The sequence below is a fragment of the Odontesthes bonariensis genome, assembly GCF_027942865.1.
Source record: "Odontesthes bonariensis isolate fOdoBon6 chromosome 6 unlocalized genomic scaffold, fOdoBon6.hap1 SUPER_6_unloc_1, whole genome shotgun sequence".
Classification (NCBI taxonomy): Eukaryota; Metazoa; Chordata; class Actinopteri; order Atheriniformes; family Atherinopsidae; genus Odontesthes; species Odontesthes bonariensis.
The window spans coordinates 433,449-459,387 of NW_027457365.1; the positions used below are offsets into that span (position 1 = coordinate 433,449).

The 25,939-nt window shown below is 39.4% G+C and overlaps 1 pseudogene; it reads right to left on the bottom strand.

Annotated features, from left to right (window-relative positions):
- LOC142375815 (ryanodine receptor 3-like) overlaps positions 1-25,497 on the bottom strand; it is a 34,235-nt pseudogene extending 8,738 nt beyond the window's left edge.
- Positions 25,498-25,939: the final 442 nt, after the last annotated feature.

Here is a 25,939-nt window from a genome sequence, read left to right on the forward strand (position 1 = left end):
TAGAAGTATGATCTACATCATGTTTGTGAAAGAGTGGAGACAAAAACTGTTTGTGCAAATTTAACAGGCTCAAACCCTCTTAGACTAACCATTGTTTGGTACAAAAGGAAAAGGAAATTGGGGTAAATTAGGTCTTTGTGACTGGCTGCTAAGAAACAAACTGCCTAAAGATCCAACTTAAAAGTGTTTTTTTGTTAATTGTCTGTTATGTGTAGACAGCATCGGTTCAACTCTTGTTTTATGTGCCTTGTGTTTAAATTACTCTTAAGTCAGTGTTAAGTGGCTTATCAGAAAAGAAAAGGTTGAAAATGGGCGATAAGGCAGCAAAAGTTGATGGAAAAAGCTCTCAGACGACTTTCAGAAAGTCTGGCTCCCTGATAGCAACATCAATAACCTATAAAGCAATAATATGAATGGATAGATAGGAAAAGAACAAAATGGAAATAGTGCAGAAATGGTTGCAAGATATAATAGGTTCTGGTTGAGTCCTCAACTTCAGCAATTTCACCCCTTAAGAAAACTAAAAAAAAAAAAGCTCTTTTAATTAAGTCTGAATGTACATTTTACCGGTTATTGTCCACATAATGAATGAGCATGGACTAGAAAGCATAGAGGTCCCTGCAGAGCATAGCAAATTCATCCAAGATGAGCAGCTCTGCTTCCTGGTTGTCGCCTTTACTGTCGTTCTTCAGCAACTCCTCTTCACCCACGACCTGTGATTGCAAAACATATAAACAATTAAAAGTATCAACACTTCAGAACCAGGGAGGATCTCATTTCATCGTCCTCTCTCATGATAGTGGTGTTGTTACGGTCTGCATAAGCATTCCTGACTGCTAACAGCTTCATTTATACTCTTCGGGTTCAGCAGCTACTGTTGGTGTCAGCAAAAGATCTTTTAAGCACAATTCAGTCAGCAGTGGATAATATATGCACCCGTTACACTGTGCAGTGCATTTTAAGCTCTCACCTTCACCGTCTTCTTCCTTAGTTTGTCCAGTGTCGGCAGGAAGTGGGCTCTCAGCAAATCTGCCCCGGCTTTGCAGATGATTGGCTGAGAGTAGACTGGAGCCCAAGATGAGAAAAATTAATCTCTGCACTAAGAGAATGATGCTCTCCATAATAAATTGGATTTATAGTGCAGGTTTAGAGCTCACAGACACCAAAATGATCAATGCGTCTCTGAAGAATATTAGCTGTGCTGCCAGATGGATATGTATTTAACAAATACATTAAATATCACACTAATTACAGTTACAGAACTAGAAAGAGCTGTTCCTGCGAAACAGCTGTGAGAATGCATGAGCTGAATTACCATGCTAAAATATCTTAAGAAGCTAAAAAAAAGCTAAAACAGCTGAAGAAGCTAAAGCTGAAGTAGCTGAAGAAGCTAAAGCTAAAGGAGCTGAAGAAGCTAAAGCTAAAGGAGCTGAAGAAGCTAAAGCTGAAGGAGCTGAAGAAGCTAAGAGCTAAAGAAGCTAAAAGAAGCTAAAAGCTGAAGAAGCTAAAATAAGCTAAAACAGCTGAAGAAGCTAACAGCTGAAGGAGCTAAAGCTAAAACAGCTGAAGAAGCTAACAGCTGAAGGAGCTAAAGCTAAAACAGCTGAAGAAGCTAAAGCTAAAGGAGCTGAAGAAGCAAGCAGCTGAAGGAGCAAAAGAGTTAGAGTTAGAAGTTAGCTAAAGAAGCTAAAAAAGGCTAAAACAGCTAAAGAAGCTAAAAGAAGCTAAAAGCTGAAAGAGCTATGGAAGCTAAAAAAAGCTGAAAAGAAACAGGAGTTTGAAGTTGAAATGACATTTAAAAGATGAAAGTGTAATGATTTCGAGCTAGAAAGAGTTGAAATGGCTGAAAGTATGCTTAAATAGTTACAAAGAAACTTTTTTTTTTAATTTTGAGCTGACATCCTGGGGATTGAACTTGGGCCACCTGCACGAAAGGCTGGTAGTGTTACCATTAAGCCATTTCGTTGTGTTACACCGGAACTGCATTTCACCTAGTTAAACACTACACAGAAAGACACAAAGCTAGCTGCTGCAGCCTGAGGCGCAGACTGACTTTAAATATATCTTGTGAGAAAAGTTGAGCAGCTAGAAAAATAATTTTAATAGCATTAGAAGCAGAAGGCTTAGAAGAAGTTAGCAAAGTAGTTTTACATCTGTGGAGTGAACTATATTGAAATCGAAGCAGTTTGAACACACACAACATATATGGAGAGATGAGACGGCCGCCCGCCGATCGCGGGAGGGAAATGATGCCGAACACTGACTTCAAATACATTTTGTGAGAAAAGTTGAGCAGCTAGAAAGATCATTTTAACACCGTTAGAAGCAGAAGGCTTAGAGGAACTTAGCAAAGTACTTTTACATCTGTGGAGTGAACTATATTTAAATCGAAGCAGGTTGAACACACACAACATATATGGAGAGATGAGACGGCCGCCCGCCGATCGCGGGAGAGAAATGACACCGAACACTGACTTCAAATACATCTTGTGAGAAAAGTTGAGCAGCTAGAAAAATAATTTTAACACCATTAGAAGCAGAAGGCTTAGAGGAACTTAGCAAAGTACTTTTACATCTGTGGAGTCAACTATATTTAAATCGAAGCAGTTTGAAACACTTGAAGCTGATTCAAAAATGGCAGATTTCCTCAAAATTTGACAAGTTGTTCAAGCTTAAAGGCTCATAGTTCAAAATCTGTCCATGTGAGCTCTTTAAGAGTTACATTGGCTGAAAGAGGACAAGTTTTCCTACATTTTAAGGTATAATTTGTTTCTCTCAGTTAAACTGTATGAAAGTTACAGTAATTTGTTTGAAAAGTTGAAACTTATCAGCACTGCTGAATGTCTCACTCTAAAATCCAAGAAGGAACTTCATTTTCATATTTTTTAAACTGTCATATTTCAAAATTGGCTGAATATTTTTAAAAGATGAGACATTTTGTAATAGCTGAATGTCTTATGAACATTTTAAAATTTGAATGGTGTCTCTAGCTGATAGTACGCTGAACTAGTTACGATTTGAAAAGATTTTAAGGTTTTGAAGGATTTGAAAGGATTTCAAGATAAGGATTTGAAGAACTTAATTTTCATATTTTTTAAACTGTCATATTTCAAAATTGGCCGAATATTTTTAAAAGATGAGACATTTTGTAATAGCTGAATGTCTTATGAACATTTTAAAATTTGAATGGTGTCTCTAGCTGAAAGTATGCTGAACTAGTTAAGATTTGAAGGATTTGAAAGGATTTGAAAGGATTTGAAGATTTAACATTAGTTTCAATGGGAAAAAAGTTGAACAAAAAGCTTAATATCTTAAAAAGTTGAAAAGTTACAAACACCAAAAAATATTTCCCATCGAGAGCTGAAAGAGCTGAACATTTTGATACCAAATTTGTTGAAATAGCTGAAAGTATGCTGAAGTATTTGAATGCCGAAAAACGGCGGAAGAATATGGAATACGGAATAATAATAAAGAGAAACAGGAACTTAATAGTGAGAATGCTTCATGCATTCTCACAATAAGTACCATTCACCTTAAAAGTACATTAAAAAACCAATATAACACTAAATAAGTCTGAAATATGAAATTAGAGTAAAATCTGCAGTAGATCAACTTAAAATTAGAAAGAATTATCCTGTAGGTGCAAAGAAACAACAATTAGCATTTAACCATTTTATGCAAGACAAAACATGTTCCATATCTAATTTTATTTGTTAGGAGTACAATATTATAAACAATTGTTCACATTGATAATAGCTTGAATTAAATGAGTATTTCCCCAACTTCTTTATATGTGAAAGTAATCCACTTCTCTCTATTTTATATGACATCCCAGAAAAGTCCAAACAAGTGTTGAGATGACGTAATCTGACGTAACAACCCGCCTGTGATCACTTTTACTCATTTCTTGAGCAGCCTTGTGTCACACACTTACCTGCAATCCTCTTCATCCAGGGGGCATCATCGATGCCCAGGTTGTTGTTGAGGATCTTGAGGATGTTTCCCAGAATGAGGCTGAGGTGTTCAGAGGTCACCATGGTGCAGCAGTCAGTATCAGGGGGCGAATTCTCTGGACCTTTCTCCCACCAGTAGGACAGATAGTTGCACATCGTGGGTAGGATTACTTCAATGACCTGTAAGAAAATTCAGAAGGTTAAATATCCAGCACTCTGGTCCCGGTTATTTTGTTTCACAATTTAAAAGTCACATTCAGTGGATGACACTGCCAAATCCAAAATAAATCATTAAAGTTATTTGATTATTTTTATTTATTGATTTAATTAATTCTCTTCTATCCATTAATATATTTCTTAGCCATACACACATACATACACACAAAATATCCTTTAAATTTGTTTTCTGAAATACTCCTTCATTAAAGGCATATTATTATACTTGTATTAAGTAAGGTTGATAGTGAAATTGTAAAAAGTGAGGTCAAATTGTTTCATAATAGATCTTACACAGACAGTTGTTCAATTCCATAATATCTACAATAATGACATTGTTTTGGACAAACATCTGAAAAGCGCAGTTGTTCTTTCACATTGAAATATCTCATCATTCCTTCAGACCTGCGGCATGTCACTGTAGCGAGCTCCAGACTCTGAAATATCGTTGATGTCTTTGAGCAGTTTGTCCAGTTGAGGCATCTCTGGACACATCTCCTCCACAGTGTCGGGCATACTCAGGACTGCAACAGAAAAGCACTGGTCACTTTGATTGAACACAAACAGCTTCATGACAGTGGGTTCAATTAAAATCAAAGTTAAGAAGACGATCAGTTGGACACTCACTGGCCCTCGCTTGTGGGGTCTTGGTGTTGAAGACTGAAAGGGGGTTGTGAGCATTGAGATGAGGCTCCAGGAACGCTACGGGCATGGCACCCACCAGCGTTGCCAAACTCTCCCCCAGCGCTGGCAGATGCCTATATATATATATATACACACACATGTATATATATTCATACACACCACCATATAAAGTCATACATGTTAAGGTAATGGAGAAAAAAAGCATGCATAACAATATACTATTGCGTCCAAGCAGATCTTAAAAACACCATTGTCTTCTGTTTGGAGAAACAGTGCCAAGTGCTGGTAAATAAACGGGTCCTGGGTTAGTTAGTATATGGACAACTTCATAGATTGATATTTAGTGGACACACAGAGCTGTCACTGCTGAGATTAAGACCACACAGCAAGGCAAGGTTGATAATATTTTACAGCTCGAGTTGGCTGAGGGTGAGAAAATGTCTCATCCACTGCAGTTTTAGAAAAATTTATGGTTATGGAAAAGCAAGCCAGGAACACATACTGATTCCCAACAACGCTGGGACATGAATCAGAGTGGACTTTTTCCTCTTGCACATCAGTGACTATGAATCACTCCAAAATCCCTGAGTGCATTTGTAACAAACATGACTTAATGAAAACTGCTCATCGGCCATAATCCTAATTAGCCGTGTCAAGCATAATAAAACTAATGCATTGCTGTTCTATAACCCTGGAAGACTATCCACCCCTACCTCTCCACAAAGACATTCTTTCCAGTTCCCAGAGTGTAGAAACACATCAGGATTCAGTAGCAGGACAGCTGCACATCATCCACTGGAACAAATGAAAACATTTACACATTGTACACCAGCAATCGGCAAGGACAGTATGTAGAACAATGGAAAATATGCATGAAAGGGAAAGTGAATCGTAAGAGGACTTTTGTGCGTTCGGAAATTAAATGAACTCACCAAGCAGGTCGAGTCCAAACTCATAAGTTTTGATGTGTTCAAAAAGGGCAGTGAGGATGGGCAGCAGCGCCACCGTCACATAATTGATGCTCTGATTGACGCTCTTCATCTGTGCACGGGACTGCATGAACCTCCCCAGTTTCAGCATCTCCACCAGCTTCTCCAGGTCCTCTGCTGCATTCTCAAAGAAAGTCTTAAAGCCAGCTTTCACCAGCTCTGCACCAGACTTCATCACCGTCCTGAGAGAAGAGTCAATTCAGTTTTGATGTGCATCCCTTTCCTTGAGCTTCGTTACAGCCTATAGTAAAAACTGTGTACTCACCTGGTGTCGAGTGAGTGAGTTAGGATGTGCAGACAGCTCAGCATCATTGCAGAATCACTTCCTGTCACAAAGACATTCACTGTAAATTCTGAAGGGAATTTAAGTCTAAGATGCTCACAAGCATACAGACAGAAACAGTGGCAGCCTCACCAAAGAGAGGAATCCTGTGTCTAACAAGAGCTGCCAGCTTACAGAACAGGCTGAAAAAAGAATGGAATTAAGGACAGAGCTGAAGAAGAAGAGACAAGTAAGCTGAAGGGAGGAAGAAAAGGTTTTAAGAATATATGAAAAACTGTCATGCACTTTTTACCAAGGCAGCAAGAGCAAGACAAATATCCGACCAGCAAAACTTTGACAACAAAAACACGATTATAGATTATGCATTACTTCTACAACATACCTGGTGACCATCTCCTTCTCTTTGTTGGAGGCGCAGCCACAGCTGCTCAGGCCCTGGCTAGGCGTGGACAGTAAGTAGAGGCAATGGTTCTTAAACGTTTGATCAGTCAGGGGAAGCAAGACCTGAGGGAAATAAAAAGAAAACCTAATAAAAACCTCACTGAAAAAATTAAACACTAAATCAGAGGCTCTGTTCCACAAATTGCTGCCAACCTTGGCAAAGAACTTTATTTCCTGGTCATGAGGCGACTTATCGGTCTTCCCACTGGTTGCCATCGCCTCTGCATTGACAATAATGTTGAGTAACAAATTCAATTAAAACTTTTAGTGTCACAGACTCAATTATGCTTTATTGTAGTGTAAAGTCATGAAAAACCAAAGAACAGTCTCTCTAAATTCTAAGGTTTTATGTACCAGGACAAACTCATCAGGTTTTAGGTAAGTCCTGAAGTAAGTAAATACAACCTCAGATAACAGCACATGATATGTTACTCACTGTTATTATAAAAAAAAAACAGTGTGTGGAAACTGCATCCCATGATTCAACAGCTTGCAGAACCACCTTTAGTGGTTGATTGACTTCAAGTAATAATTTTCTGTGTTATGTTATCGGGCTCATCTTTCTGAAGGAAATTTGACCCATTTTGTACAACTTTATAAATTAATTTATTTATGTAAAGCTTTTTGAAGGTCTCGCCACAGCATTTCAGTCAGGCTGAGGTCTGGACTTTGACTGGACCATTGCAACACCTCGATTCTTTTCTTTTTCAGAACTTCTGCTGTAGATCTGCTGCTGTGTTTGGATCATTGTCCTGTTGATGACCCAGTTTCAGCCCAGCTTTAGCTGTCGGACAGAAGGCCTAACATTTGACTCTAGAATACTTTGGTATCCAGAGGAGTTCATGGTGGACTAACAAGCCATACTTACTCAGTCTTTTCTAATTGTACTGTCATGAACTTCAACGTTTAACAGTCGAAACTGAGGCCTGTAGTCTGAAATGTAGCTCTTGGGTTTTTTTGCACTTTCTCTGAGGCTACGTGCCCACGACAACGCTCTGAAGCATAAACGCATATGTCCGTTTTTTCCCTCCACAATTTATCTGCGTTCTCACGAGCGTCTTGGGGGTGGATATCTGTCTATCCATGGGAACAGGGAAAACGTATAAAACTCATAAAACTCGCAGTTTGCCGATGTGGTATGCACGCCCCGGACGTAGGTGGCAGTAGCAACAATACCAAATGCCTGTTTTGTGGCTACTTCCAGATGCGTGTGCAAAAAACGCACTTCTGCGTTTTAAACTGTTCCTACGGCGACGAGAGGTTGGAAAGTTTTCAAGATCTCCACTCTGGGGGGGCTTTTGTGTTTTCTCCGTTTTTAACTCCTAAAAACGCCGTCGCCGTGTGCAAGATAGGCACATCTGTCGAAATGTTCTGCGTTTATCTGTCGTTACCGTTGTCGTGGGCACGTAGCCTGAGCTTGCACAGTCTGACCTTGGGGTTAACTTGATGGTAGGTCCAGTCCTGGGAAGACTAAAAAAACTGTCCTAAATGATTTCCACTTGTGAATAATCTTTCACTCTGTATAATGATGGACTCCACATAGTTTGGAAATGGCTTAATAATCAATTCCAGATTAATGGATAGCAACATTTGCTTCTCTAAGGCAATTACTGATGTTGTAATGTCTTGGCATTGTTTTAACACACCTGAATGCTCCAAACCAGCAAAATACCAAAACTTCTTCAGTTAATCAAGTGCATTTTGTCAGCAGCACCTGGCTGCTACCTACCCTCTTAATTCTTATGGATTCAGTCAGAATGTACTTTGTTTTTCACACACTGTGTCTTATACTGTCTCTAATGGCAGTGTAATATGCCATGTGTTGTTTGAAACCTGGTTAGGACCAAATTCTAACATGATATGCCCTGATATGTAAAACCTAAGAATTGAAAGAAGGTGGGTTTTTTTCTTCTTCTTTTTGTCTGTATGTGCAACAAACTCACCAAGATGAGCGATGAACTCCTGTGCAGAATCAACATATTTCAGCAGCCTCTTAAGGAACTTGAAGGAAAAGCGCTTTTCCATGGAGGATGAGTCCTGCTCCATGTCCTTTAGGTCTCTACGAGACCGAAAGATCACAGGCGACTACAACTCATAACTTATCAATCGAATCATCAAAAGGATTTGAATCTTAAACGTTTGGTCAGGGCCAGCCAGCGTTATTCAGCTCTTGTAGTGAAGTTAAATTAAAGAGATATATCAGTTAATTTAACTTGTGTATTTACAGAAATGCAAAAGAGGCTAACCTTGTGATAGTATAGCCACTTATCTGCAGGAACTTAAAGAGCTCCTGGGCCTTCTCTCTGTCTCTGTACTTCTCTTTTGCAGTCAAGGTGTCATAGGGAACGAGCAGCGGGTGAGCCCCTCCTCCTGGTCAGTCAGACAAGATATATTTGTATTCAATTCAAGTGCATTTTACACAGCAGGCAAAAATTAATTCCCCCTCAAAGCATTTTAAACTGCCCTTTTTAAACACCTTTGCTGAGGAGTTCAGATTTCTTCTTCTTAGCCCAGATGTTGTGGTAATTTTCTGCAACCACCTCAACCATGCCCTGCAGAAACAATAAGAATTTAACTTTTATTTCATGTGAACACTTTTTTTTTTTAGGTTTGAGAAAAGTGAAAACCAACCTGTAATTCTCGAGACAAAGCGACACTGTGAAGGTCCATTGGAGCAGGACTGAATCCATTAATCTAGAGTCAAAAAGAACAATGCAAAGTCTTTGTTAAAGAAGATGAATGTATTCCTCATTTCTTTCACTCTTTCCCTTTAAATTAGTGTAGCACACAGTATATTTTGCCAAAAACAGCATAAAATACAAAATTCCACATTTTTCACAGGACACTTTAAGGAATTTATTTATAATAGAAAAACAATATATATTTATTTGATTTATGTTTCAGGATGTATGTCACTGGCCTATTTATCTATCAACAAGTATTACTTATTTGACATATATCGTGACAGATAAGTGTCATAATGTTGATCAAATACCTCTCAGTCACAAACAACACTACATTTCATTGCAAAATATCTTTGTGAGATAAATTAAGCTGAACTGATACAAGTCATCAGCATAGTCGCTTTGTACGAATTAGTCTTGCATGACAAAAGCAATCTGCCCATTTCCCGCTTTTAATGTTTAAAATGTTAAAATGGCGACATGTTAAAATATGTCACACCATCTCTGCTAAACACGCTTGAATTCTTTGAATTATTGGCATTTCTTTATATTCGTGCCTTGAGATGTCTCGATATAAATAAAACTGATCTAAATCTCAGCAGTAACTCATAAAAGATGGATGACTTCAAAAGAAAGAAAAGTAAACTGATTATCTGTTTGAGATTATAGTGACTCCTGTGAAAAAGTATCATCTAAGTACACATATTTGACATGTCTACATTCTGCAGACTCATGAGAAAAGCATGAATAGACTCATTCTGTAAATAAAGAGGTTACCTGAGACTCTGAGATCTTGCGCTGCTTTTCGCTCTCTCGTTGTTGGAACACGGCTTCTCGCTCCTTGGTCCTCTCGATGTTCCAGCCCATCGCCAACATGCTCTTTAGAGACTCTTTCACAGGCCAGCGGTACGTCTCTCGCTCCTACAGATGAAACACACAGATGTTAGACTCTCTTTGTTCTCTATAAGATATTGAACCAGATGCTATGTGGCCAGCAGCTGTCACTGTTCAACACAGCTGAAAATATTCACATGGACACATCTGACCAGGAAATCACACAGCAAGACTATTTTCTTCATTTCTAGATCATCCTCCTGCAGATTCTTCTTATTGACATATGAACGCAAAAAGGGTTTTTTCTTCATTTTTCAAAATAATAATTATACATTAAACAGATGAGGGGGAATAGAAAAAAAAGAGCTATTTGTCTTTGCTCCTGATGGGTGGGACTTCTTCCAGATATGACAAATCAATTGTTATGGCAACAAATCTATTCTGTGGGGTTTTTCCACTCATGATACTGACACATTCAGTTCCTAATAAATGAATGAAAGAAATGTCATGTGAAAGGGGCTTATGTTGAATTTGATCAAGATGGTTACTCTCTTTCAATACAAAAGATGGTTATCAAAGAATGCCCCTTTATCTTCAATTTGAAAATGTCAGACACTGATGAAAATTGTATTTCAATAGAATACCAGAATAGTTTAAGGCAGAGCCAAAAGGATCGAGCTAGAACAACATCCCTGAGAGGGATTTATCCAATTTAAGGGAAACCTTAAACTGGATAAATCCCTCATGCACGTCACATGTCAAAGATGAGTGTACTGCTTCCAAAGATCCTGCCCACTGTTCTTCTGTCAAAGTCACATCCAAAAGATACTGATAACTTGTTGATATTTTCCTGCAAGGCTAATCAAGCTTTCAAGATGTTAAACACTCAACAATAGTTTGTTGTTAATGGCAATCAATTACCAATGTTTCAGTCCTCTAAGCATCTATGCCTCAGAGGAGGGGTCATAGAGACGGGAGCTACAAGGGAGAATTCAGGCAGGAGCTGAGCCCTTTCAAACTCCTAGAAAAACTGGTCGAGCTCATTTTTTTTATCGTACCTTCTCACTCAAAGCTTTGTATGGCTTCAGCAATGGATGGGTTTTGGCCTGCTCATCCACACTGTCTCCATGTTTCCAGCCTGCTGACATCTGCAACAGCGGTTTATCACAGTTAATGATGCACAGTGCAAACTTCAATTACAAGTTAGCATTTCTTTGCATTTTGTACCCTCCCACGTCTCTATGTAAAAACTAAAATGTGAACATGGATGAAAGAAACAAACAAACCTTCTCTGAGGACCACTTGTCATGGGAATGCTCTGCATATTCGTAGGCAATGTACTCAAGTTTTTCAGGAAGGGAGATACTAGAAAATGGAGATCATGTTTGAATATTTAGTATTATTGCAATGTCCGTTTTACTTGGAAAGCGAGCAGGTAAGCTTTGTTCATTAGACCTGCCACAAAGAACAGCTTATGTTGAAATGGCTGTCTATAAATTCAACAAAACAGGATCAAAGATTTCGGCTCAAATTTATCGTTATTTTTTAATCTCTTTGATTCTACAAATGACTTACTTGGCGGTGCTAATGGGTTTGGGCTCAAAGTTGCCCTGTGCATCCACCGATCCTTGTTTCTCCACTGTTGTCCCTAAGCTGGCGTCCACAAAGTCCGGAGGAATGGCTCCAGCGATGGCACACAGGCATGGCATGGCCATTTTGAACAGTTCAGAATCATACTTCTTCAGGGGTGACAGAGAGGGGAAGAGTTTACAAAAGTTTTCCCACTTTTTCTTTTTCGTACGAATTTTTCGGTAGATTCTTAGACAGACTGAGGAGAGCTGAACCAGACTAAAGAGTTGTCACAGACTGATAAATGATTCATCTGCTTTGGCTGCGCTTCTGCTGCACTGCTCACAGCACTTCATTGAGCTTTTACTTCACTGCTTCTGACAAACAAGAACTTTTCTCTCAGGAGAGCAACACAAATGTTAAAAAAAAACAAAAAAAAAAAAACTTGAGATTACCAGAAAACAGAATAAACAGAAACATTAGTAAACAGAAGAAAGACATATCGGAGAATATGGTTTTGCCTCCTGACATTTGACTTGAAGAACAAAGAGAACAGTCTATACAACATGCTTTCTGGTGGTACCTTCTGAGAAAGGGAGTCAAAGATTCCCCAGAAGAGTTTTTTGGTGAGAAGGAGCTCCTCCTCGGAGGCTGTGCCGAAGACGCCCACACCAGACGGGAGACAGGAGTACTTCCAGTTCTGCTCATAGTGGTTGATCAGCAGCTGGAAATCAGACACAAGAAAACAAAAAGAAGCAGGTTAAAAATGACCAAATATCTTTGCACGCGTCTAAAAAGACAAATAGAATACAAGGCATCTTCTTACAAAGTTTGGTCTGAATGGGGAGGCCCAAAGCATAAGACTATGAAAAACTCTGAAAGCTCTGTTTCATATTCACCGTTTGAAATACATAAAAGGGGGAAAGATGCTTAAACTGGGGAGCTAAATGAGGTGTGAATAACTAAATGTGTGGGATTGCTTGTTATAATTATCTCATAACTCTCAACTTGTAAATCAAACATCACTTATTGTATGTGTTGTACTGTTTTGCATCTCACCTTGAGAGGTCTCATGCAGTATTCGGAGAGCATGGGAACGTCGAACACCAGCCGTCTGAGCAGCTGCTGCATCATAGAGGGACGAAGATGTCTGTGGAATGAGAACAAAATTATATTTACGCAATACTTCTTTTTTTTTTAAAAAAGGCAAAAAGCATAGGTGTGTTGTAAAGATTGCATTGATTACAAAAAAAACCCAGAACAAACAAAGAGGAAGAAGCTAAATTATTATATGCTACGTGCTTCCTTTAGGCTCCATTTTCCGAAAGCACGATGTCTTATTCTAATTACTATGCCGACGACACGCAAATTGACATGCCACCGAGTCCACTTCTGTCATCAGCATTCAAAGCAGCCATCACGAGGTGAAATGCTGGACTGCAATCAGGTGTTTTGCAGCTAAATGACAGCAAGAATATGGTGGTTGTTTTCATCACCAAAACAAATAGAGAGGCGTCGTCTCCCCACCTCCATGCACATGCCAGTAACCTCCTTTTACATTCAGTCCAGAACTGAAATTCAATTGTCTCATCTGCAGCTGGTGTAGAACGCTGCAGCTAGAGTTCTGAGTGGTACCAGGAAAACAGACAGCAACATTCATGCTCCAGTATCCTTCTACTAGCTTCCTATAAAGTATCTTTTTTTTAATGTGTATGTTTTTTAAGGGTCTTTCATCCCCGGAAAAATTGCTTTTATTTTTGCTTGATTAGGGTTAGTCAGTAAGGAAGAATTGTCTCTTTGCGGTAATTGCTTCAAAGCTTTGGAAAAGTATACTGCATACAATTATTGTGTTATGTCCTCTTAGCTGCCTTTATTCATTCATTTATTTGCTTTACCATTGCTGTGCCTCAATTCAGTGTACCCCACTTTGGTGCACTCTGCTTGCTTTAAACAGGCTTCACAAATAAATCTGAACTTAACTAACTGCACATTTTGTAACTTAATTTTCACTTGAACAATATAACCAAGTCAAGCTCCTAATTAAAATAGGTGCCTTCTCTAATTCAACAATGTTTTAAACATCTAAGTTATCAAACACCACAGCATATGAATCATCCAAATACAACGACAGGAGTAGACTTTGTGTCCTTTGTTGCTGTGTGTGCTGTAATGGATACATTTAGTCTTTAATTGACAATATGAACATCTAAAATGATAAATTGAACAGATGAACTGATTTCACCAACAAGATAAAAACATATTTTTATATATAAGTCTTTACACTAAAGCCTGGTTCATTTTGTTTTGCACTTTATATGCTGGACTAAAGCCTGTGATGAGCCTTTTTGCTGCATGACTGTCTGAAACGTATCATGATGTAAGGAGCTGTAAACTCAACTTCAATGTTTTCCCCCCACTGAGTCTGAACAAGCATTCAGAGGCCTTACTTGCAGATTGTGAGCAGACACTCCTCAATGGCATCCCTTTGGGCTTTGGTGAGCGAGCGGCCTTTGGACAGCCGGTAGATAGTCTCGAGCGTTGAGTCGACCAGGAGTGCGTGGTGCTCCGTGTTGGCGAAGAGAGCGGCGCAGCGGGTCAGCAGAGGCAGCAGGGCCGAGCCGATGTACCTGTTCATAGCCAACGCCGTCTCTGTTGTGCTCAGCACTTCCTGTGGGTAGAAAAGAGCATTTCTGTCATTAAAACTGGGGTTTGAAAAGGGCGATACTGACGGAATATTAACTGATTTTGTGTTTTCAGGTTATTTTGACTTTTAATGTGACGCGTTTGTGACAGTGGTGTTTAGCTTGTATGCGATAATCAAGTTGCAAAAGTTAGACAAGCTTAAACTTATCAATGACAACATAGTAGAACTACTATTTAAGAAAAGGCCCAATAAAAGATGCAGCTAAGGTATAGGAGGAATTTCTCTCTAAAAAAAAAAGTCTCACTGTGTCCAGAGAAGCTGAGGCTTTGAGGTCAGGCAGGAAACTCTGGTCCTCAATGCCGTACACTCTGTCCAGGAAGAGCACCATGGGGGCCTTGAGGTCCGGACAGAAACTAGCTGACATGTCGGGTTCTGTCACTGTGCCGTCTGCAGATTAAACGTGTATCAAATGACAGGTACTCTGGATTGTGTGCAAATGTTATGAAGATTTCCACTTTGTAAGCATGCAAAGCTCATAAGAAACAGAGGAAAGAGGAATGAAGGGAAGATGATGGATCATTTAAGACGAGATGAAGTACACGCCTCCGATGTGGAAAACACATCATAGGCATGGCTTTCCTTCACAGCGATGACAGAGAGGAGGGACTAATTCACTTCTGAGTGATGCCTGCTGTCAGGACAGAGACATTTACAATGATGTATGATTCTCAAAGGGAAGATATATGTAATCACTCCAGTTTCCTTGATCTGTCAGTGTGACATGCGTACCATACCAGCCAAATCTACTTTTTCTCTCTGAGCACTTCCAGTAAGTAATGTGGCATGACAGTTCAGCAGGAAGCAGTGAAAACAGATTGTGAGATAAGGTGGCATGTGTTTGTTCACACAGAATACATTTTAATGTCATATAGATGACTGCACAGCTTCAGCCTTTAAGCCAGAAAAATGCTTTCCTGCTTCGGTTGGAAGATTTTCAATCTCTTTTGGTTTCCTGTCTACAGCTCTGAATATTCTGTTGCTCTTACTGCTTTATCTCAATTCATTTCTGTTCATCTGTTGCTTTTCAATCACTGACTGCTGCATGACTTAATGCAGCCACCAGGATTTACTTACCTTTATTAATCACCGGCATTTTGAGGGGGATGCTGATGATGCCCACCAGATCTAAAGTGGGAACCAGAGAGCGCAGGATGGCTCTGATACGCAGTGCTTCACCTTTACCTGCGTTGATAAGCTGTAAGAAATAAGAAAACACATTTATTTGGGTGTCCTGCAGCAATAATTAAGTAGAAAACACGAGTCTACATACAAGGTGAGAACAGATTTAAAGTAAGTATATTGTGGCTGAAATGGTAAATATTAAAAAGTTCATTCTGTTTATTTTTTTAAACTTTCAACATTGTATCTTAAAAAAAAAGCACAGTTTGGCAGTCCTTGTTTGCTTTTGTGAAGCTCATTGTTAGTTTTTTTTTAGCTGCTCAAATTGCAGTTTTCTATTGAGAGATAATGTTAAAAAGCACCATTAAGATTAAGTACAGGGAGATACCAAAGTCTTCAAATGACTAATTCTACTAATTTTAATACCTCTACTAAATACAGAATATCATATTACAAAGTTAGCTGTCATTCAAGTCTGATACAGGCGTAGCTTTCCATACTGCACAGAATTCTTCAACAAGAGCCTCACATGCATTTCTGGAGCACAGCGTCCCAGCAGATCAATAAGGGCAGAGTAGAAGGACATGACTGCATTGCCCATGTGAATAACTTCTTCTTCTTCCTCACCCGACCTGAAGCACAGAGACAACAACGTTACTTTGCAACTGTAATAACTATTTTCTTCAATGCTTTTGAAAGACAATCAAAAAGGTCAGCAGGGGAGCAGTAGGTGGACAATTTTGTAAGTATAGAACACTCTTTTGGCACAGAACATGATCTCCTTTCAAGGCACCTGCAATGTGAAGTGCAGTAGTTGCCCGCTTTGGAGCAAAGATTTAAATTTGAGTTATGAGAGTGAAGATTCAGCAGCATATTAGCTTATATTCCACCTCAAATTACAGTAAATAAGAAGATTGTGTAGTCTACAATCAATCATTCTACTTCATATATCAGAAAGAGACTCAACTCAAACTCAAAGCTGCAGTTGCAGCTGGAGACTTGAACCAAACTGAAACACGTAGAGCCGTATATCCACTGGATAAAAGATCAATGTTGCTCTCGAGGATGGAAAAATACTTTTTTTGCAAATATATTTTCTCCCATTCACTCAGTTATGCTTTCCGTGTCTAATGTTGCTTCATTTGCATGTTTTTATTTGTGCTGGAGCCGCAAAAACTTTATGCAACACCATTTTTAAATATTCAGTAAATCTCAGAGAGATCAGCTTATTACTAAAACAATTTGGTCTACTGAAAAAACTCATTATAACAGAGAAATAACCTCCCTTCTCTTCCACTTATTTTGGATCAACAGGGGATAAACATTCATCCCACCTCAGGAATGGAGCATTTCTTATTTTATGTCTCTGTAACAGGTAGGTTGAGCAAAGCTCACAAACACACAGGATGTTAAATATAACTATAAATATAGCAATTCACACAGATAATTGGAGATCTAATCATTTGTGAATACTTTTGAGTATTTGGATGGATGTTTTAGTGTCTCAGGCTACGGCTACACGAAAACGAAACAAGGGTTTTTTTGAAAACTGGTACGAAAACGATTTCGACCACACAGGGGAGCTTCTCTGTCCAGATGGAAACGCCACGCTTGCTGAAAACGATGCAGTACACACGAAACACCTCTAGGTGCGCTGTAAGCCACCCCCACCGGTTACACCAGAACAATAGAAGAAGCAATGCGCATGCGTGTACGCCCCTACCTTACCAGCGCGAAGCTCACGTTGTTCCTTCAACAACGCCGCTGTAGTTAGCAGTGTCTGCAGCAGTGCTGCTATCAGTGTTGTGGGGTCCATGATGATCGCTGTCTGTCCTTGTTGTGTTGTCTTCTTCTTCCGGATTTTGAATGGATGTTGCACGCGAAGCCGCTTTTTGTTGTGGTCACTGACGTATGTGTATACGTCACTGCGTTAGCCATGTGGCTGTGACGCAGATGTAAACGAATCCGTTTTTGCTGTAACAATGGAAACGAAACGACGCCGTTTCCAAATCTTCCCACTCTGGAACCCGTTCTCAAAAACTATCGTTTTGGGGTAGTGGGAACGCCGGCTCCGTGTGGCCGCGGCAGCCAAACGATAAGAAAAAGTATCGTTTACAGTGAAAAACGTTTCCGTGTAGCCGCAGCCTCAGTGTGATCAAACTGCTTATTTGAAACAGTGTCAGGAACCAGCTGAACAAATAGACTGGGGCAGATTCATACCCTGTAGTGACTCCAGCAGGGGTCTTGGGCAGGTCCAGAGCAGGATCGTCAGAAATCTTGATGGCCTCATTCATGGCAGTCAGCAGACCCTGCCCTCCCCCTCTCCTCTCAGAGCGGGGCCAAAGCACTCAGGACGTCTGATCAGCAGCTTCATCACCACATTGGCATTCTCCTCGACGCTCTCACCTGAGATGCAACAGACCAACAGAAGGGCATTTACATTCATCTTTCTCACACTTTAGCTAACGCTTTATATCATTCTCAAGAGAAATGGACAGAGTCAGCTCGACCACAGATATCCAGGAAGTGGAATTCAGCACCTTCGCTGAAGGACTGATTCATTCTTTATCCAGAAAGAGCTGACTAACATGTTCACCTCTCAGTCTTGGCAACTCAGCAGCACTGTGGTGCCTTCCCTTGCAAATTTTTTAATCACTTCCTTTCCTGCTTTTTATACCAGTAACTATGTTACTAATAATCCTCCAATGCATCTACACACACAACTCACATTTACATGTATCCTATATGATCCATTATAAAGTCAAGTTAAGGTTTCTACATAGATTATGTAAAGATGGCCAATGACATAAGTGCAATGAAATGATCTTTTCTTCTCTCTTTCAGGTAATTATTAATTGCTATTTTAATGTGTCATCATGGTCATTTTGGAAACTAAGAGTGACTCTATTGTGCCCGCAGTCAGAAATTATTAAATGATCTGCTCTGTAAATGAGTGTGTGTCTTCGAAGATTCAAACAGTGCATTTTGTTGACGGGACACGTTGAACACAATGAAAGGCAATAATTCACCTGCTGCGTTTCCATTCACCAGCAAAACAAAACTTTTTTGAAAAGCCGTGAAAAAGAAATTGGATTCAGATGCGTTTCCTTGTGTGTCACCAGTGGTTGGTGGTATAGGCTAGATTTCTTGTGGTTAATTAAGTAAAAGATCTGAGTATCTGAGATGTTACACTTGTCAGCTGTGCGTTTGTTTGCCGGTTCAGACTGGAAACATCTGGTTAGTCACATTATTTTAATCTTTGCAAAGTTGGGACATGATTTGTAAAGTTTTTTCCCATTCCCCCCTAATGTGCAAAACTCTTCTTTAAACCAGGCAAAAAACACTTAAAGAAAGCAGATACAGCTTTTGGGCATTGCTGCAAGTTATTTGTGATAACCATCTCAAGTCACATCTTCAAATTGCTAATAAAATAAAACAATGCAAACCTATTGTCTGCCTACTTCCTAACCTACTGCTACCGTCCTCCTCGGTTAACATTTCCCTGCTGTTTCAAAAGGTTTTAACCAATGTCCAAAGTGTGCTTTATTAGAACCTTATATTACTGCAGCAAGATAATCTGATCAACAGAGAGTAAACCACAGGTAATCATTCAGCGCATGTAAGGTCACCCTATAAAAGTCAGTGTTTGCAACATTTGAAACAAGTGTTTAGAAAGAAAATTGACAGACGTACCGTTGCAGAAGACTGCGAACCTCAGGAACGACAGGTACCGCTCTCCCTCTATGGGATTCCAGCCAATGTCCGGGTAACCCGTAGCGACCAGCATGGCACAACTCTGAAGACCACATCCTGCCAGGTATGTCACCACCGACACACAAACAGTCCTGCTTCACTCCTGGGTCTTTTAATGGAAGGTTCTGTCTTTTTCACCCTGTCAGCAACTGTGACAGCTTGAAAGCACTTACCAAGTGAGTTTTGTCAGAATATCAGTCTGCATCCTTGCAGAGAAAACGTGGATGGCATGCGTTTTACTTTCCGACTTATGTTCACCACAAGTCAGTGTTGAGTAGCTTTAATGATATTAAAACGGAAATATCTGATAGGAAATTACCGATGTGTTTTTTGTCTTAACTTTGTTGTGTTCAACGATATTTCCTTCTCTTCGAGATGCAGTTTGATCAAATTGGCTTTACAAAAAGTATCAGAAATGAAAGAAAATCTATCACCCAACATTTTTATTTGCTTAAACAACAAATACGCTCAGATAAGAGTAAACACTTGATAGCTACTTTAATCAGCCAAACTTAAAAGTGTCACATTATAAGGAGCTGTGCAGTCAAGCCTCTTTTTAAAAAAAAAACATCTGTTATTACTATTATTATCATCTAATATTATCAGAATTATTGCTATAATTATTATTTTTCTAGATGTGGAACTGACAAACCTTTTCCAGATCAGGCTCCTCCAGAGCCAGAGCGAGGCACCTCTGAAGATGCTGCAACATCCAGTGGAGTTGAGCCCCGCATAGCTTCAGAGGCTGAAAACACACACACACACACTGTCAGCAGCAAAGCAAACTTTTTTTGCCGTGTAGTAAAAACAAACACCGGTTTAGCTACATATTGTGTCTGTTTTGATATGATCGGTTCTGTCTATTTCAGTACAGAATACTAGAATATATCAAGCTATCCAAGTCAGCATCTAAGCTGTCAAACATTTTACATAGTAATACATCTGCCTGCTGTCACATGCAGGTTTCTTGAACTTGTGACATGTATTTGTTGGAGTGCTTAGGCTCCTCTCTAACCTCCATTGAACAATGCACTCACTCTAATCCACAGAAATCTAACTAATAAGGCTAAAGTCAAACTAAATAAAGGTTGACAGAACTGATGAAAAACAAATTCTGCCATTTTTTATAGATCGTTACAGGAGAATAAAAAAAATTCAAAGAGTTATAGCAATTAGACCCATTCAAACAAAAACAAAAAGCTAAACTATTTCATGCCCTTCTAAAAGGATGTTGAGGAACATATTCATATAATGAACACTGAAAGAGAGTTTTATTGCTGTAATTATTCTTCCTGTTCACAAAGGAGATGAAAACATTTTTTCCATTTCAGGAAGCCTTAGATGTTTGAATTAAATTCCCTCCATGTTTCCCGGCTGGACTGCTCTAACTTTTACTGATATCCACTTGATTAAACTCATTTTAGTAACCCTAGACTTTTGTTTTGATTCAAAAGTGAATGCGTATTTTTGTTCAAATTTTTTGTTGTGTTCTATTTTTCGTATTCAGAATGGACAACAAGTTCCGTTCAAAGTTCACACGATTTTCTCTGAGAGAAGGATCATTTTCAGATCGCCTGAGCTGTACAAAAAAAGCATAATTTTCTTCAGCACTGTCAACACACGGTAAAACAAGAACTACCAAACCTTTGGACTTCATGGAGGCGCAAACAACTGCAGCTAGCCAAGGCTTTTTAAAGCTGAACCCACAGATCTGCATCCAAAGCCCCTCTGCCACTTGCAGAGGACTAAACACAAGTATTTGGGGAAAACTGAATTGGGAAGATGCTGATCTGGACTGCTTTCTTCAAAAGGTAAAGAGGGTCATTAACTTCTGTTAACAATTTAAAAGATAATGTAGCTCACTCTTTTCAGCAGGGAGAAAAGAAAAGCACTTACATTGGGGGTGTCCCATCCTTTTACAAATGTTAATCATTAAAGTGGCGAATACTTAAAAAATGTTCACATAAAATAAAAACAACAATTTCTTTGCACATTTTAAATCCAATGTGCATAAGAAGAAAAGCACTGTTAAAATACAGCCAATGACATTTTTTAACCTGCAGTTTAATCTGCTGTATTTCATCAACATCAGTTGAGATGGAAAAAAAAAAAAAAGCCATAGAATTATGCTTTTCTTTCCAAATTTTGAGTAGTGTTCAGTACATGTGTACCAGTAAGGTCATAAATCATTGTCAAGTTTAAACCCCACAAGATTTTCTATAAAAAAAAACGCAAAAAACTTCACAAATGGACATTTTCAGACAAACCAGTTCAGAAACATAATCAGTAAACATGGCATTTCATTGGATTTTGTCAATGTAGAGGTGGTTTTTGGTGAATTATTTATTTTTAAAACATTTTTCTATGCTGGGTGCTGCAATGTTTGCTTCTGGTAATTCTGGCACATTTTAAAAAAATTGTTGTGAAGCATAACCACGGCAACAGGAAAGTTGTTTGCATGTGGGAGCATCAGATTGACCTTTCCAAAGCCCAAATAATGCTTGGAAAAAGACACCGAATCCAGATTAGTTGAACATCTTGAGCAAGAACATAATGAAGAGAAAGGAGGGGGAAGTTTAAAACATTTCTTTCGCTGATCATCACTGGAAGTGGTAGATCACGGTTGGATAAAATGGACATGCTGGGGGCCCCGATGAGGACCCAGCAGGAATATCAGGAAGGCAATATAATTATTTTTTCACTAAAATGTGGCTGCAGGAAGATTTTGGCAGAGACTGCTGAAAGAGGAGGGATTTCAGTAACAACACATGGTATAGTCCTGGACATGTTACTAAGAAAGAGCATCTCTGCACCACAAATGTCAAACAGTTGGCTGAGTTCCTGTGCGTGTTGTTTGCTGAGAGTTCACCTGTATTACCTGCAGACACTGTGAATGACATCATCAGCTCAGTTGTTGCCAAGCTTAAAAGCCAAAACAGGCCAACCTATTCCATTCAATTCCATAATACTTTATTAATCCCCCAAAGGGAAAAATTTTTTGCTTCAGTATTCATAATTATTAAAGATATGCTTTTGTTACAGGGAGGTGACAAAATAAGATATAAAACAGCTGACAAACATGCATAAAGTTTAAGTATAATAGAGAGGAAGGTGCGGCAGAAATCTTCAGAGATCGCCATCAATGAGTTAAGGTGTTTTTGTAGCTTGGCAACAACTTAGCTGATGAGTGCACATGCAGCATTGGCAGGTAACACAGATAAACTCTCTGTACATGGACAGAAACTCACAGCCAACAGTCCAACATCTCTCCGACCGCACAGTCCCAAAGCTGAGTAGAGAGATGCCAGAGCTGCTGTCACGTCTCAATAATCAAACAATAATATCGCCATCCTGAGATTTCTGCTGTGTTCTCATCAGGAGTCTAAGCTTGTCCATTCCATCTCCAGTGACCTCGTACATTCCATGACAATAAGTTTAACTTCTTTCTCACTTTGCATCCAAGACATCTCCTCTTCAACTCATCTTGAATTGAGGTCTTATTGAAGGCATTACTTGGGCTTTGGGTAGCTCGGTTTAGCTGCTCCAAAAGGTTAACAACTTTGCTGTTGCCATGGTTATGCATCATAATAGCTGGAAAAAAAATGCCTGAGTTATCAGCAGAAGTCTTCCCAGCCACAAAGCATCCAAAATAGCACAGAAATCCATGGTTTCACAGATAAAAAAAAAAAAGCTCAGCTGAAAATCTCAAGAAGATGCAAAGAAAGACACAGAGCCAATCAGTGCATAACCAGAAAATATGTCTCTCCAGTAAGACTGTCTGGGAACTTAAGCTACATGACCAGATTTTTGGAGAAGAAGAAGAAAAAAAAAAGAAATAAAAGACTTAATTCCCTATGATCTCTATTCCATGTTTTTTTGGGGGGATTTGTTTTCACTGAAAATGCCCTCGGTATATCTGAGAAGTCCAACACGGATATTCTTGTCTCGTTGTTTCATCGCAGGATGCCAAAGACCTCTCCATCAGGAACATAAAGATGAGAGTTCATCCTAAGCCCATGACAACAGCTGAGCTTTTTAAAGACGACGTTTTTCGTTCACAAAAAGTTCACACTACAAACTGTCGTGGTTGGAGCAGACACCTGATGGCAGGAAGCACCAGTCACACTCAACCCTCTGCAGCCCCCACCTTCAGTTTTCAGGTGTGCAGCAACACCACTGAAATATCCCAAATAACAGTCCACTTCCCCAAACCCAAAAAAGGAGCCGCTAAAGAGGTGCCGGTGGAAGAGGTGGAAAACGAGGACGTTCTCCTCAGAAGAGAGGAGCCGTTGTGCAATGATTTTCCACTCAGAGCCGCAAGAGGAGCTGGTGATTGATTTTAACTCATCTTGCCTGTTGCTTGTTTTTAAATGATTTTATTTGTTTCTCTTTATATTCTTTTATGTATTTTTAATGCTTCTTCCACTCCCCGCTGCAATGCTTTTATTTTATGTGAAGCACTTTGAATTGTTTGTACATGAAATGTGCTATACAAATAAATTTGATTTGATTTGATTTGGTGGGACAGGACAGTCGGCAAAAAACAGGTCCAAAGGCAATCCAGAAAAACTTGGATGACTTTGAAAACCTTGAATTCCTGCCAGACGAAACAGTAGAAGTTGGAGAAAAACGTAAAGAGAAGAGCATTCGAAGAAGGGTCCTAAACTGGCTGGATGATTCAGTCCACGACCACAACAGGAAAAAGATCGCTAAATCATTCAGGCGAGAGGTAGAGGAGGGCCATGCGTTTTATCCAAGTCAGACTTTGATAAAGAAAAAACCCTTATGACCTCATTTCTACAATTATTTCTAATCTACAGAGAATATAGTTGTTGTTTTTTAAATGCCATCTTCTCTCCCTCTTTACATCTAAAGTGAACTGCTCTAAGAAAGGAGGAGGAGGAGGAGCGCCTAGTGGTGTAAAGATGACCTCAATGATGGTGTCACATTGTAAAAGGAAAACTGTAAATCATTTTTTAACCTCTGAGTTACACTGAGCTATACACTCATGGTGTAGTCTCTGCTCTCCACTGAGCCTCCATCATTTTGCAGATATTCGTCTATCTTTGTTTGATGAGTTGAATCTCTCTTCTTTCGGAGGCAGGTGCTTTAGTTTGCAGCAGCAGCACCAGCACACACAACTCATTGTCTCATCGGTCCCTCCCTGGACTTACAAATAACCTTCATTACCGTCGTTTTTCTCTCTTTGTCGTCTTCCTCCCTCCATGACCCTATTTCTCAGAACCTGATATTTTGGCATTTTGAATTACAAAATGTTTCTTCTTCACCGGATGCCTCCTATAATGTGGATGATGAGCCTGAAAATATACTTTAGCCGAAAAACTCTTCCAGCTGGTAGCAACTATTGGTTTTAGTGCATTGTTTCACTTTGGGGGCAGTATTGACATTTTTAGGTGCTATAGTGTAGGATATACTCGAGGAGGAATTCCTCAATGTCACAAAAACCTTTCCTCAGTATTTATATTTTCCTCCGACTTGTCTTCCGTTTGTCTTGTCTTCCCTCAGAATGATACACTGAAAATCCATTAGGTTACTGTCAGTAGCAGCTAGGAGAGTGGACTCTTAGTGAATCTACCATCACTTACCCAGCCCAACAATGCTGTTCTCAAGCAGGTAGCTCAGGTGGTCAAACATGGCTTTCTGGTTCTGGCGACTAATGCGGCAGAGATAGCATAAGAAACGGCAACAGCTGGCCACCATCTTGGGGAAGGCAATCTCCTGAGAAACAACACAAAACAAAGGTTGCAATTCAGAAAACTGTTTCACCTTGAAACCTTTTTGCATCCGATTCTATTACTTCTGTGCCATCCTCATTTTTACAAGTTGTGGGCTCAGTCTAAGGTCCAGTCTGAGCATAAATCAGCAGAGGAATATTTCTCCCTGCCAGAAATCCAAGTAAATAGCCAGAGGGTTAGACAGACAACCGAGAGAGAAAAATCCTTACCTTTCTGTCAGCAAATTATAATCTACAAAAGTGCACCACACTGAAAAGCTATTGACAACTATGATACAATCCTCTGGTACAAGCAATCCATGCTCCTTGGATACATGCTCGCAGGCACTTGAAATGTAGAGAAAGGAGTGAATGTGCAGATTAGAGGTGCAAATAAAGGAGAAACCTGCACATTAACAATTGAAGGACTCAGCCTGAACAGCAGTGCAGTTTACTTCTGTGCTGCTAGTTACCACAGTGTAACATGTCACTGCTGCTCAATACAGAAACCTCCTGATCCCACATTTCTCTTTTCTCATCTCTCTTATAGCTCTCAGCTCCTTGCACCTGCATTCTGACCAGTGTTGGTCTCCCCTGATTACACTCAGAGATTAAAATGGGAGGTTCTTACTGTAGAGGACTGACTTTAACCCCCACCTCTCTTTATAAACTGCAGCAAGCTCAAGTATGTTTGATCAGAGGTGGCTGCATATCATTGTTGAATATTAAAACTCTATAATGGCTCAGATATTTGTAGTTCCTGTGGGATCACCTGGTTGGCTTGACATGAAATATCCCCATTTAATACACAAAATACCACTAAAGACCTAAATAAAGCTCAAATACAGGGGCTTTTAGTTTCTTTGCAAATTTTGAGGAAAGTTTAAAAACAACAAATTATAGTTTGAAAAAGAAACAGGCCCATAATCATGGAATCACTATATTTCAGTCTGTTCAGTATAAGTTCATTTCAGACTGAAAAAGAAACCCTGTTATTATCAGATATCTGCTTTAA